Raw genomic sequence first — 11,491 nt, 5'->3', positions numbered from 1 at the left:
ATCACTGAAGAAAGGGTTTGTTGCATTTAGAGAATTTTTGTCTTGAAAGAAATTTTGGAGAGGTTCAATTATTTGATAGTTTGATACATTTTTAATAATAAGGTTTTTTACTTATAGCTGTTATTTCTAAGACTTTTGTTTTATAATGTGTTAGAACATACCCTCCAATTAGAGTTCAAGCTCTGTCCAAGCTCTGGCTCTACTTGGATGGTGTGATTGACCCAGGTGTTTTCTGCATCAAAAAGTATTCAAGTCCTTTTGGCTTGACCATTTGTCCATATAGGACAGCTGAGCCTCAAAGGGAGTTTTGGAAGAACATGATCCAGACATATTTTATCCAAATCTCTGTTGTTTTAAGGATTGTCAGCTGCTGCAGACTCTGGGATGACAATTTGATAGTGTAGCACTCGGTAACTGTGATTTTATACGTAATATTAATTGTGTATTATCTGATTGATTTTTATTTGTTGTTAGTTTATTTACTATATGTATAGTTTTGTTCTTGATGTTTTCTCATGTTTATAACAAAGATGTTGATATTTCCATTTCTTCATGCAAATTTTAGGGAACAGAACTGAGAGAGGACCTTCCAGTCCCCGTGGGGGTGTTTGGTTTGTTTGTATTTTAACGAGTGCAGAATCTGGATGGATTTCACTGAAGAATGTGGTGCATATCAATTGTAAGAGAGCACTGATCTCTCCACAAGTGGAAGCAGAAGATGCACAGAAAATATAGATTGTGCAAAGACTTGTGTTTCATCCACAGAAGACAGTGGACTTTTGGTTTTTCCATAAGTGTGTTTTTAATAGCGTTATAGAATTTAATTACTAATTTTTAATGGGTCTTAGTAATGCCTGTGATTTTTCTGTTCATTTTGCCATTGTTTTTCAATGGCAAAAGAAAAAGAAAGACAATCAATGAGATAATTATAGGCAGAACATTAAGTTTATCATAAATGTAGTTTGTATTTAGAATTAAGTTTTTCCTCTTCATGTTAAACAGGGCAATCAAGAACATGAGAAATATGTAGTGGGGTGCACTTCTGTAATACTAGACTCATTTTTCACCCCACGAGTTGCTTCAGGGCAAGATCTCACACAATTAAAAATCCTGGCCCGTTGGACAGAAAAGTAAATTAATATTCCATCTAAAATGTTAAATGAGCTTGCCACTGATATAGGTAGTACCTGGCATGTAGTTCTTCAAAACAGAGCTGCCATTGATTTCCTTCTTCTAGCACAAGGACATGGGTGTGAAAAATTTGAAGACATGTGCTGCATGAATTTGTCTGACCATTCTCAATCAATTTATAAACAGTTAACGCAATTGAAGGACAACATGAAAAAACTTACAGTAGTAGACACTCCATTTGATAACTGGCTCAATTCTTTAGGTTTTGCTGGCTGGATCAAAGATTTAATTCATTTTGGTATTGTACTTCTTCTTGTCTTTATAATTATTTTGATTTTTATATCGTGTTTATTACAGTGTATGCAAAAACTAGTTCATCGCGCCTTCACGTCAGCCTGGGTAGCTCAAAAAGAAAAAAGAGGGAATTGTTACAGAATTTCTGAGAGACAGAGAACATGGTTTATGTCTGGAGTGAGACTTGAGCTACCCACTCAGACTAGGCCTAATAAGCGGCCTTGATGGGGCCTCGAAGCCAGTGAGAATTCAGTTGTTGCGCAGTCAGAAATTATGTTAAGGTAACTACAAAGTAATGAGCTATTCGAGCATGAATTAGACTATAGCTGCAGTGTGAAAAGTTTGACCACCTTAAGGCAAAGGTAAACAATGTTAGTGTGCCAATCAGAGTGCCTTTGCAAATTGTAAACTATGTAGAAGTGTATAAAAACTGCCATCTTCTCTCGATTAAACAGACAACGTTGCATTAATTATATTGATTGGATGTGTGTTCTGTCCAGCCAGCTCCCCCGATTTTATGAGGCTCCTGGCTTTTAGAGTGAGCAAAAAAAAAATAAAGGTAAATGGAGATTAATGAAAGTATATGTCATGTAGATTGTTTATTTTGAGCTTCACTTTATCTCCTTAGAGGAAGGTGTATTGTGTTGAATGGTATTGTGAAAGGACTTTTTGTGTAGTTGAAAGAAGGTGGTGTGTAGTTTCCCCCCCTCAAGCAGCCCCTGAAGAATCCGACTAGCTCCGAGATAAGGGGCTGTGAGGGGAGGAACATCAGGAGAGGGGAAAAATATTCAAAAGAGGCTCTCACCCCAGGATATAGCTGGTACAGCTCTCTTTATTCTGTGCTGCCCATGGGAGAGCGGGGCCAAAGAGAGAGAGAACAGGAAATGTCAGGGGTCTATATAGGTTTTGGACAGGGTGGGCTTTCCTGGCTCTCCGCCAACCCCGTTGGGGCAGGAAGGAGGATCCAGGGGTTATCTTGATCAGACTCACAAGGTCCCGGGGAAGGACGGCACAGAGTGCCCCTGAGCTCACTGTAACAGTGGTGTTCAGGTTGTTAGAGAAAGTGGGAAACAGAGGCACGGGACGAATAGATAAGATCTTGAAAAAATGGGACAGAAAACCAGTAAAAAAAAAAAAAAAAAAAAAGAGAAGAAAAAGGGAGTAAAAGGGTACCAGCAGAGATACCCCAAGGTAGCCCTTGGCGGGGGGGGGGGGGAGGGTTATGTTAGCTAACAGAGATACAAATCCCTGTACCAAGAGAAAACACAGGGTTTGCAGTAGTTGATGAGAAAAACATGCAAACTATTGAAAAAGAGAAATTTACCTCAAAGTGGTAAGCCCAAACTTGTGAATTATATGCTCTAAAAAGAACAGTGGAATATGTAACACACAAGAAAGGAGCTATGGATGCATTGGGATGTTTTTGGAGTAAGAAGGCAAGTGACTAAAAGATATATAACTTCCCAAAGGATAAATAAAAAGGTGATGAGAAAAACATTAGGAGGTCACGAGTTAGCTCTCCAACCATTTCAAAGTATCCAAGTAAAAATTTAGATTTGTTAGGCTCTAAAATTTATTTATAAATTCAAAAGAACCGTTCAATCCAGAAGAAAGAATATGTCATATGCTGAACGGGAGATTTTGGGAGAATAAAAAAATCTTTACAGTATCAGAAACCCCTGAGCCAATGCAAGAAAAGAGAAAAAAAAAAAAAGGGAGGGAAAGAAAAGGTCTGGGAACAGGAGGAAGGGAGGAAAGAAAAATATTGGGATCCTTTGCAAGTGTTGTATCCTCCGTTCCCACTCGCCCCCCCCCCCCCCACCCACCCACCCGCGGCTGTCCTGCTGGTCCTGGTTCGCGTCCCGACCCCGGTCTCGCCGCTAGGGGCTGCACCGCCGGTCCTCGCTCCCATCCCGGCTGCGGCCCCGCTAGTGAATTTGTCTGCCCCGGTCCTGGCCGTTTGGCCCGCAGACGCTCTGCCAGCCGTGCCGGGGTCCATCCTGCCGCGTGGTCTGGGGTCGCCGTCCTTCTAGGGCTGTCCTCCGCTGACCGCTCCAGGGGGGGCCGTCTGTCCCGGCCGTCCCATCTCCGGCTGCCCTGCCCATCTCCGGCTGCCCTGCCCGTGCCGGATGCGCTGGGCGCCACCGCTGCTTCCGCGGCCGCCCCGCCTGCTTTGTCTCTGCCGGGAGCTGACGAATCAGCTGCTATCAGCCGTGTGCGGCTCGGTCACCACCAGAAGATCTTCCTTTGGCGGTTCCGGCAGCGGATCTTGCCTGCACCTTGGAGGACTCAGCCTCGGCACAGATCCCTCCCCTGAATCCCCCTCCTGCCCTGCGTTCCGTTCCCTCGGTAACCACAACTGCGGCTGTTCAAGGAAACGCTCTCTAGAGGAAGCGCCTCCTGAGCGGGGTCAGGAATTTAATGATCAAGAGAATTTGGCGGGGGGGGGGGGGGGTGGGGGCAGCATCTCGAGGGCAAAATGCTGACGGGGATTTTGAGGCACAGCAGGGGAAAAGGGAGGTTACAGCTGAATGGTTGGACAGACTTGGAAGAAATATAAGGCAGTGTTCCGGAATGGATCCTGAGATTGATGAGAGAAAAGCTTTGTTAAGGATTAACTTTGTTACTGGTCTTTGGCCAGATATTAGGAAAAAAATTGAAAAAATTGAAGATTGGCAGGACAAATCATTAGATGATTTTTTAAAGGAGGCTCTGAAGTGATATGCAGAATAAATAAATTGAATCCACAACTGGGGTAGTTATAAAGTGGGTATGTATTGTCAGCACTCGGCACAAGTGAGATAGCTCTCCAAAAACTTGTGTCCCGAGCCTCAGTCTGACCCACACTTTTATTTAGAAAGGTGTTCCATATGCAGTAGATTGCACAACTTTTCCATGCATATTCAACCCCTGGTTCCGCCTGTCCTCGCCTCTCATGCTAAATAGGTCCACACCCTTCTGAGCACTCCTGGTTTGCTGTGGTGTTCCTGCAGGGGTCTCTGGTGGTCTCTTGAGGCTGAGAATCGTGGTCTTCTTCATGGTTGAACTTTTGAACTCTTCCTCTCTGCGTGTGCCCTTTCGGTCCTTCAGTGCTTATCTGTGTACATCCGTCAGTCTTGATAGGCTTAGAGACAGGAAAGCTTATCTGGGTTCTTTGCATCCTTAGGCATTGTTTTTTGTGCAATATGCTTCAGAAATTTGCATTTTCTTATGCCCTTTTGTACTTATGGCAGAGGTTTCTTAAGTAAAAAGTTAAATTTCAACACATAACTCTACAAGCTAAAATTTAAATGCTTAATTCAAAATTTTAACTTAAGTGAATTCCAAAAATCTCTATTTCAGCTCAGAAAGTCTGTGGGCAAAGCCAAACTAAAAGCAAGGATTGTGACAGTCACCATGCTAGAAAGCAATTACAAGGAAAAATTTAAAAAAACCACACAAGCACTACTCCTAGATATGACGGTAGTAGAGACAAGGGAACAGGAAAGAATAAAACCCCAATACAAACCAAGTCCCAGGAGCATTCCAGGAATGTTTGCTTTTACTGTAAGAGCAAAATACATTAGAGGAGAGATTGTCCTAAGAGGGTAAAAGATCTGAAAATCTTCCCTGAGATGGGCACAAAAGAGGAATAGAGAAGTCATAAGCTCTATATTTTAGGGGACAAATACCATCTGGAGCCAGTGGTAATGTTAAAAGTGGGTGCCCAAGAAGAAGAATTAGAAGTTGCAGTAGACATAGGGGCAGAAAGAACCTGTTTCTTTAATATTCCAAAAGGTTATAGTGTGAGCAAAGATACTGTAAAATAACAGGAGCAAAAGGAGAGAGTTTCACAGTTCCTGTCATTAAAAATATGGTAATTGAGGGAGAAACTAGATTTTGGATAGGGGATGTTTTATTGGTCCCAGGGGCAGGTAGCAACTTATTGGGACAAAATTTGCAATTGAAATTAGGAATAGGGGTTATCCCAGAAGATGGGAACATGACAGCTGGAGTTTTAAAATTAGGTCAAGAGGATGAAAAAAGAAATTAATGAGGAAGTTTGGGCTAGGGAAGAAAATAGTGGAGGATGCTTCATACTGAACAGATGTCTTCATTGAGCTGTTGATTCAGCTAATTTGTAACTCTCTGTACTCTAAGACTGAAAAACTAGTTTACAGCTGTGACATAGCAAAACCTGCTTTTAATTTATTTTGAGTCGAGGCAGGCTGTTCAATCAAATGGTTCTCAGTGTGCAAAGTTAAACTAAAGGTAACACCAGCTGCTTGGTAGGTCAATGAGAAACATTTTTCCTTCCAACCAGTCCATTTCATGTAACAAATGTGTTTTGCTTTCTTGGTTTTTGTTTTGTTTGTTTGTTTGTTTTTCTGGAAGTGCTGACTATTTGCAGTGCACCTGGAACAGCAGCGAGAGTTGCGCATGCATAGCACTTCTGAAAAATAGGGCTCATTTTTTTTCCCAAAATGGGAGGTGGCTACATATATAAAAGAGAACCTACAAAGCTAGATGAAGAAAAGGTTTCAGTATCTTCTAATGTAAGCTGTTAATTTGTTACCTTCAGCATCACTGTGGGTGTGTGACACACACACTTGAAAAAGATGGTGGGGGGGATCTCTGCTTGCTATAGTTTTATTTCTTGAATGAGTTGGAGAGCTGTGAGGAAGTCGTGGGTTCCTTGTGTGGTTTATCCAGGCCTGCAGGAAGGGCTTGGCCATAATTCCGTCTGTGCTGCACGTAGCCCTGAAGTGTAGCAGCAGTGGCTTGCCTCTGGTGAGTTTGCAGGCAAGGTGCTTCACCACTGCAATGCTCAGGTGCTGTTTCCTATTGTGGCATTAGAGCTTGAATTCAGGAGTGCATCTTCCCATCCAGTTATTGTTGGCACCACAGTAGCCTCTTTGGACAGTGATTTCTGGCAGACAAAAGAAAGTATTGCAGAGAGAAATTCCTTACTTGCTGTCGTCCCGCCCCCCCCCCCCCACTGTATTCATATTTTGTCCATTCCCTCTTCAAAATACAGATTTGTAAAACTCATGCTCTGTGTCCTCAGATGCCCTTCCCAAATCAAACCTTGGCTTCGTTGCAAATTGCATTGCACTAACAAGCATTGCTTTGCATTGCACTAACAAGCATTGCATTAAATTTTTTGGTGCAGGCAGGGTCACTTTGGAAGTAAGTTGTTGTTTACCTTGTTCCTACAACCTTTTCGAGCTTGTGAATAGAAAAAAAAATTGTGATAGCAAAGCAAGTCTTTAGTTTTAGCACTGTGTCAGATGTGAGTGGCTGGTGGCCTTGGTGGAGGGTGCTGTGAATCACACACCTGCATAACACACATAACAAAAGTAATTTAATTTGTAAAGCAGTTGAAAAAGGGGTGGAGGGGTGATTGGCAGACTCACCGCTCCAGGATGTTGGAATGTAGACTAATGTTAGGAAGTGGACTGATGTTGGAATGTGGATGTTGAAATGTGAAGAGAGAAAAAGAGAGAGAAAGAGAGAGAAAGGGAGAGAGAGAGACAGAGAGAGACAGCAAAGGGGAGAGCAAAATAAGTCCCCAAGGTCCCCACGCCCCCCGTGGCTATCTGTAAGTTCTCCCCCCATTCCTGCTAGGTAAAGTGACAAGGGGGGGGCGGGGGGGGGGGGGAGGCACAGAGTTAAACACAAGGCTGTAAAAAAGAGGGAGAGAGGGGCCACCGCTAGAGATAAGATCAAGGCAGATATAGCTGACCCTCATAAAGTGATTTATTTTTTTTAAGCAAGATTTCTTTTTTCTTTCTGTTTTTTTTTGTTGTTAAGAAGAGAAGGCTTTTGTTCTGAAGAATGGGTCTGTAAGACTAAAACAGTTAGATGTTGCCCAAAAGGTAAAAAGCAAGAGATGTGATACATCTCGTGTTAAAATTGGCCTGGTCTTTTTTATTATTTAACTAATTATAGCTCATGAGAAGAAGAATTTGCCTCTGCAGCTATTAACACAGCTGGATACAAGAAGAGGCGGCTGTAGAAAAAGCTTTTAGTTAAACCCAGAAAGTTTTGAAGAAAACTAATGGTAAAAGTTAATGCAGTATTGTCTTTCTTTTAACACTGTGTTATTAAGAAGTCCTTTCCAGATACTACTAAAGCAGCAATCCGAACCACAGAAAGAGGGTGAATTCGTGCCAGCAAAATCAAAGGACTTGTGAAGAAACTTGAGGAATGGATTATCACATCTAAACAGGGTGATACCAAAGTGACTTTCAGCTGGGACTGGGTGGTAACGGTTTGGGAAGACCCAAATGAACCAAAGAAGGTACAAAGAATAACACCTAACTGAGAAATAAAGCAAAGCTTACATCAGTGGTTTCAAGCACTGCTTAAATAAGCCCTGAGATGCCTCCAATACCTCCTTGGAAGAGGAATACTGCCACTTCAAACAGGACGATCAAGACTATTTTAATCAAAGAGTTCTTATATTCTGGTCTTAGCCTGTGACTCGTACAGGGAAGAAGGGAAATTACCATTAGTACTATACTGTATACTTTATTTGATTTATCCCAATTCTGGACACGCTAGCTGGGTTATAGGTAAATGTTCAAATTATGGGAATAACTGGTGTTGTAGCTCACAAAATCTAAGCTCTCATTGCAAGAAGTATTGAGTACTGGATCTATACCCTATACAGATAGAACTCAAAACAACTGAAGTAATAACTTTATTTTGTGGATGGGAATTATTAGTGCCTGTTGACCAAGAGATACCTGAGGAACGGTGGGAAACCACAGTTAAGGAGTGTCGAAAAGAACTTGCCAAAAAAAAAAAAAAATTGTAAAAAAGGAGTGACAAGGGAAACAGAGGGCAAGCCTGGATTGACCACTGAACTCGCCATCGAGACTACACATACCTGCTATGGGAAGCAACTACATAGGCAGGGGAGGTGGTGGTATAAGCCATACCAGACCTCTGTTATTCCTGTTTCTGTCACTCATTTGTTGTCTTTTACCTTTCGGGATACCAGCATGATCGTGTCACAAATGCTACAGAAAGCATTACATGGAAAGAAACCAAAGTTCCTTTTTTGTTACACACACCCATGTCAACAGCCACTGTTATAACCCATCCAAATTAAGTACCTGCAGCCAAAATGTGGAAAAACATTGGATTAAAAGGAACTCAGGAAAAAGTGGTAATAGATGGGGCATTGAATGTCCAAAAGGAGAGAGATGGATTTGTTTTACATTTGATCTCAGAGATATAGTCCAAGACTTGGCAAAAAGGCAATTAGTAAGCAAAAAGGTAAAACAAGCACAACAGGCTTGCTCTGTATTGACCCCAAATTACATACTGAATTGTATTATAGGACTCCAAGCAGTCATAGAGAAGATAACTGTTTTGGTTTTAAAAGACAAGACTCTGTGAAGGAAGGTAAGAGCCTCCCGTGAAATGGAAAAGGTAAATCCCCTCCCTCCGAATTACCACAATTTCAAAATTAAAGGTCTCTCAGGCAAAGATATGGGAATGGGAATAACAGTTCTTTACTAGGAAAAAACTAACTTAAAAAAATGCAATTAGTACAAACAAAACTACTGATAGAGTCAGAAACTTGACACCCTGAGGAGTTGGGGTGTTGGTAATAGTCCAGTTAAATGGTGGCTGTTCCTCCTAGAGTGGCAGATGAAATGCTTCTGAAGCGGTGATCCTGTAGAAAGGTGTAGTTTTCTCTGAAGGTCTGGTGATAGAGTAGATGGGCCTGGTCTTCTGGGAATCTACCAGGGAAGAAGTTGCTCCTCTGACAATTTAACAGAGAAAAAGCTGCTCTTCTGGGAATCTAGTGAAGAGGCTGTTCTGATGTCCCAAAAAAATGCTGATTTTATGCAGGTAGGAATGCTTGGCTCCTCCCTCTCGGTGGAGCATCTCACAATGGGATGATGTAACTTTACCAGTCATGCAGTGAGTCATTCAATGGCCCATTAACAGAAGATATCTCCCCGGAGGGAGACATTGTTCATTGTTCTTGGAAGAGATAAGAAAACTCCCCAACTTAACAGGAGATACCTGCCCCACCTCCAACAGATGGCAAATAGAATACATTCTTATCTTATAAACCAGGACAATAACAAACAAAGCTGCTCAGGCATTGGAATTAATATTGAATCAGCAAAGCCAAACAAAAACTGTAGTGTATCAGAATAGGTTGGCTTTAGATTATTTATTGGCTAAAGAAGGGGGTGTTTGTGGAAAGTTTAATATAAACGATTGTTGAAAATAGATGACAAAGGGGAGGTCATCCTGGAAAAAAACAAAGTATATCAGAAAGAATTAACTCAGATACCGGTCGAAAAATGGGAAAACAATGTTAAAAAACTAACTGGTGGGGTAATGTATTGAGAATGGGATGGTGGAAGAAATTAGGATTCTTTCTTTTATGTGTTACAACTGTTTTGATGTTTCTTCCTTGATTAATCCCATGTTTTATTTGATTACCAACATAGTCCAAAGAATGTAATTGGATAAGAAATATTGCTCAAGTCAAATGATTTATAAAGAATAAGAGGAGGGATTGTGAAAATGCATATTTTATAATTGGCTTTTCACAAATATTAAATTGAATACTATATGTATTATGTTATACTGATTAGAAGTGCTGTATTAACATTTTAATAGTATGGTAAATGTAGTTTGCAGTTAAAATAGAAACTATGTATGTGGGTTTTTTTTTTTTTAAGGAATGAGATACTTGCTTCGATATAACAATCACAGAACACCTAAATCTTCCAGAGAAGAGGAATTTATGGTTTTCTTATCAGAAGAAGCTAATTTCTTCAGGCCTTGCTCAGACTCTAAGACGCCGTGGGGATTAGAAGAAGGAGTTGACATATTCCAGACAGAGTTTCTTATTTTAAATAGAATGTTTGCATAACCTTGAAGTATGTATGAATATGCAACAGCGTATGGTTTTTAAGGGTTATTCCTTTGTTGACAAAACATGCCTGTCGTGGCTTCATTGCCTGAGAGCATCCGGACGTCCATAATTCTTTGCTTTTTATTGTCTTGAAATTGTCCTAACTCTAAATTGTATTACTTTATTGTTAAAGTTTTAAAATTTTAAAAACCAAGTGACTGGCGTTTTTCACACTGAGCTTGCCGGATTGGCTTCTGTTGTTGCTCTGCTGTCGGGAAGCCCAGGGCCAGTGCATGTCCCATCAGGACCTGGGACCGCCCTCATTTCCCGCCGCGGGGCTGCCCCCCACCCTCTGCACAGCCTGGCCCCAGGGACCAGCCAGCGCCAGTGAGAAATCCTGGGGAGTCTCTCTCTCTGATGTGTTTGGGAGACAGGCTGCTGCCTGTCCATCCCCTGCCGTGCCTCTACTGTTGCTCCGGGTTTTTTTGCTGCACTGTAGCTGTTTCACCCCTGCCTGTTGGGCAGTCCAGCTACAGCTGCAGTTTCTGCTGCCTCTTGCTTGCTGCCCCGGGGGAATCTGCCCTGCTGTTCTGCCTTAGCTGCTTCTGAGGTTTCCTGCTACAGTCACTTTTGCTATCCAGAGGGGCACCAGGATTGGCTGCCCCTGTGAGATGTAAAGGAAGCCCCTTCTCCATTCCTTCTCAGCCAGCTGTATCTGCCATTGTCCACGTGGAGAAAGACGGCCAAACTCTCGCCACAGCGGCCCCTGCAGCCGCGGGAAAATCATCGCACCTGCCCTGCCTGACTGGGCAGCCACCAGCGCCCCTGGCAGCTGCAACCGTAACTACACCAAAGGGGAAAGTACCTGCAGCCAAGAGAAGGCTATTACTGGGTTTCTGGGGGGGAAGGGGGGGGGGTAAGGTTCAACAATTTCAATATCTAGCATTTATTCAATTTTTTAAAAAATGCTAATAAACATGGCTTTTTCACTTATACCCCCCGGTATCCATTTCTCTCATTGGCAGAAGGAAAGGAAGTTATTGAAGCCATTTTCCTTTGAGGAAACTCTCATTCCAGGGCATTATCTCCTGAAATTTGTCTCAAAACTGAGACACTCACTAGCAAGAGATAACTCATTAGCCAGACAGGCTGGTCTGGGTTATCTCATCAATTCATGTGAGGGGGAAGAATGTC

At 42.1% G+C, this 11,491-nt stretch overlaps 1 long non-coding RNA gene across 1 annotated transcript; it reads left to right on the top strand.

Annotated features, from left to right (window-relative positions):
• Positions 1 to 304: 304 nt before the first annotated feature.
• Positions 305 to 11,193, top strand: LOC116806905 (uncharacterized). Its single transcript, XR_012053422.1, has 3 exons — positions 305 to 3,834; positions 7,517 to 8,820; positions 10,122 to 11,193. It is a non-coding gene; the product is annotated as an uncharacterized lncRNA (long non-coding RNA).
• The last annotated feature ends 298 nt before the right edge of the window (positions 11,194 to 11,491 follow it).

This window comes from Taeniopygia guttata, chromosome W (genome assembly GCF_048771995.1).
Source record: "Taeniopygia guttata chromosome W, bTaeGut7.mat, whole genome shotgun sequence".
Lineage (NCBI taxonomy): Eukaryota > Metazoa > Chordata > Aves > Passeriformes > Estrildidae > Taeniopygia > Taeniopygia guttata.
Note: the sequence above shows the minus strand (reverse complement) of the source record. Positions and strands in the feature narration are given on the sequence as shown.